This window comes from Pelophylax lessonae (genome assembly GCF_965119305.1).
Source record: "Pelophylax lessonae genome assembly, chromosome: 1".
NCBI classification, from domain to species: Eukaryota; Metazoa; Chordata; class Amphibia; order Anura; family Ranidae; genus Pelophylax; species Pelophylax lessonae.
Window position 1 is genome coordinate 182,728,639 of NC_138768.1, and position 3,817 is coordinate 182,732,455.

General features: G+C 48.7%; 1 pseudogene across 1 annotated transcript; it reads right to left on the minus strand.

Annotated features, from left to right (window-relative positions):
* Window positions 1-428: 428 nt before the first annotated feature.
* On the minus strand, window positions 429-1,693 carry LOC309544569 (annotated as a pseudogene). The gene has a single exon. The product of its transcript is annotated as an uncharacterized misc_RNA (transcript).
* Between the last annotated feature and the right edge of the window lie 2,124 nt (window positions 1,694-3,817).

Genomic DNA, 3,817 nt, shown 5'->3' on the forward strand with positions numbered 1-3,817 from the left:
CGATTGATATCATCCAATCGCCTGGCTGTATCACTGATATAATCGTATATATGGACTCCATCCTGAATCCCTGAGGTTCGATGAATAGGTTTAACGATCTCAGGTCCAGGACTGGCCTGAGGTCTCCCGATGCCTTGGGAACCAAGAATATTGGGGAATAAACGCCTCTTCCCTGCTGTTGTGGCGGTACTGGTATGATTGCCTGTTTCTGACACAATTCTTCTACGTATCCTATTAAAAATTCTTGCTTCTTTCGGTCCTGTGGCCATCTTGTCTGGACAAATATGTTCGGTGGTTTTTGCCGAAAGACTATATTGTAGCTCGTCTTTATCATACTTTGGACCCATTGGTCCTTGACTTTGTCCGTCCATACCCTCCAAAAGGCTGTCAGCCTGGCCCCCACCTGGAGGGGTCGGACGGATGCACCGTCAAAAAGACTTCTCGGCCTTCTTCGCCGTTTGCGCTGCTCGTGACTTTACACCCCTCAAAAAAGAGCTCTGCGTTCCTCTCCTTTGGCCCCTTGCATATTCTCGACCAGGCCTATACGATCTTGCCTCACGCGCTCTTCTGAAATCGGTCTGTCCTGGACGGAAGGATGGTTGTCTCTTCTTTGCTCTCTGTGGTAAGAGTCCCGTCTTACCTCCCGTTTTGCACGCTTAATTGCTTCCTCTAAGGTCTTTCCAAAAAGTATCTTACCGTTAAACGGAATATTGCAAAGTGCCTGTTTTGATGCACTGTCAGCCGCCCAGTGCCGCAGCCAGAGGGCTCGCTTTGCTGTCACCGAGTGTACCATAAGCCTCCCTAACAGCTTTACGAGGTCTATGGAGGCCTCCGCCAGGAAGGCTGCAGTCAGATTTAATTCTTCCAAAGCTGTAACAATCCTGGCTCTCTCTACTCCTGAGTTAAGTGCGGTCTCCACATTCGTGACCCATACCTTAACGGCTCTGGAGATGGAGGCCAATGCTATGCTCGGGCGGCAGGCCATACCAGAAACTGAGTAGATCTTTTTAAGATCAGCATCCGCCCGTCGATCCATTGGGTCCCTGTAGGTTGCGGAGTCTTCTAAAGGAAGAGACATCTGCCTTGCCAAACGCTGTAGGGCTGCGTCTACCCCCGGCGGAGATTCCCAAAACTCGGCATCCACGGTCTTAAAAGGGTATAACTTAGAAAAACGATTCTGGGTGTTCGTTTTCTTCTCTGGTTTCCCCCATTCTTCTTCCAACAATTCTCGTATTTCTGTCATGAAAGGAAAAGCCGCTCCCTGCTTCTTCAGGGTCGGGAAATATCTCCTTACTTTTTCTGGTGGCTGGGAGTCTTGCTCCCATTCTATGGCTTCCTTTACCGCTGTGACATATGGTTCTATGAACTGAAAATCAAACATATGTTCCTCTAGATCCTCTGATTCCGAAGAGCTTCCTGAAGAAATTTCCAGCACTGGCGGTGATCCCTTTCTGTACTCTGGGTTACTCCCTGTTTTAGGCCTGCTTCTAGGCGTACTTGTACTAGCCACCAGGTGTATGCTATCTGCCACGGCTTCGTGGATATATTCTTTAATCTTGTTTGCCTCTGCCTCCTTGTCTGTGGCCACATCTTTAATGCACTTGGCACACAGGAGTTTTCCAGGAGCAGTAGGAGCCGTACAGGCCCAACATAAGCCCTCTGCGGGTCGACCTTTGGACCTCCTTGGCTCCATGTCTGGAGACTTACTAGCGTGCGACCTGCTCGGAGATTGAGGCGCCTGGCTAGAGCGTGGTTCAGGTGGAGGTGAACCAGATCGTTGGCGGGTCTTTTCCTTATGCGAATGCTTCTTTTTAGGGCTCTTGCTTCTAAAAGACAAACACCCTTTAAATATGGTGTTAAATATTTTCACCGTCTAGTCCCTCGTAGCCCCCTCCTACCTTTCCGACGATCTTCGTGCCCTCTGTGGCTGTGGCGAGCTCATGCTAAAAAAGAGGAACGTAAGATAAGCCTATTTCCTCCGTTTCCCCTCACCCTAAATTTCTCTAACTTAAGAACATATAAATAAAATATGTTAAATACACAGAGATAAGAAAAATAAAAAGACACTTTTCTAGCTCCATCTTTTTCTTTTTCTTTTCATAAAAGATACTGCTTACCTGTATAGAAAAGACAGCACCAGCAGGTGGCAGCAGAGAGTAGACGAGCTTGAAAGGAAGAAACTGTCAAGTCTGGGAACCACTGGGTGGCAGCAGAGAGCTACTACAAGGCAGACGAGGATAGGAGAGAGAGAGAGAGTGAGTTATAGGAAGTAAACACAGCCATACGGAACCTAGTTATCTCTCTGCACTGACCTGCACATGGACAGAAAATGAAATGGCTCTCTGCATAGCTGCCATTGCGGCTTCCCCTCTTATGCAGGGCGGTTGCTAGGCTACACCCACCGCCCACAGCTCCACCTCCTGTGATATCACTGCCAGTGAATATATAAGCCAGGGAGAGCGGCCGGTGCATCCCTAATAGCTGCAAACAGGTGAGGGGAAACGAGCTGAGCACACCACAGCCTCTCCACCATACTCTTAGGCTCTTTAAGCCCATCATGCCCGCGGCCCCGGCACTCAGGGCGTCCAGGGTTTTAAGAGGATTTACCTCTATCAGTCTGGACCTACCAATCCCAGGAGAGGCTAAACCTGGGTGGGAAGGTTTGGCAGGGGGGATCCATTCTCACTTGTAGCTTGCTTCATGTGGCCTGGAGACCAAAAAAAGGAGAACAAGAGGGAATGGGAGGGCCCTCTTTTATAAGCTAGGATAAGGGTGGTCCTGAGGGTTCGCAGGAGGAGCAAACCCAGGTGTGCTGACGTGGGGCTGGCCAGGAAATACAAATTCTCAGCAGTGAAGTAGGTGAAGTAGGGGATTCCTGAGATGCTACTGGTATTTATCAGTGCACAGAGGATCTTAGCACAGGGGGAATGTGAATGAACACAAGAGGTTAATGCAGGGATGTGCTGTCAGGGGAGGCAGGTGAGGAAGAGTCTCAAAAAACAAAAGAAAAAAACAATTGAGCTTCGAGGGTCATAGCTCGGCAACCTGGGGTCACAGAGACCCCAAATTGGGGGGGGGGGGGGGGGGGTTAGGTAGCCAAAGTCCTACTGGTCAAAATGTATGGCTCCTTGCACAGCCTGTCAGAAGCTACATACAGCGCGGCAAGTTTAAATAAAAGCTGGCACGCGTTATTTGCAGCAGACTGAGAGGATGCGCTCATAGTGCCTCTGACTTCTTGTCAGAGGCACTGAGTTTTAACCACTTCAATACAGGGCATTTTCACCCCCTTCCTGTCCAGGCCAGTTTGCAGCTTTTAGCGCTGTTGCATTTTGAATGACAATTGCGCGGTCATGCAACACTGTACCTACACCAAATTTATGTCATTTTTTCCCCACAAATAGAGCTTTCTTTTGGTGGTATTTGATCACTGCAAGTTTTTTTCTTTTTTGCTAAACAAATAACAAAAAGACTGAAAAGTTTGGAAAAAAAAGTTTTTTGTTTATGTTATAAAATTTTGTAAGTAAATAAGTTTTTTCCTGCACTGATGAGGCCACACTGACAGGCACTGATGGGGTGGCACTGATGAGGCACTAATATGCAGCACTCATGGGCACTGATATGTAGCACTGATATGCAGCATTGGTGGGCACTGATAGGCGGCACTGATGGGCACTGATAGGTGGCACTAATGGGCACTAATAGGGGGCACTGATGGGCACTGATAGGCGGGACTGATGGGCACTGGTGGGCAGCACTGATAGATGGCAATGATGGGCACTGGTGGGCGGCACTGATAGATTGTAATGATGGACATCAC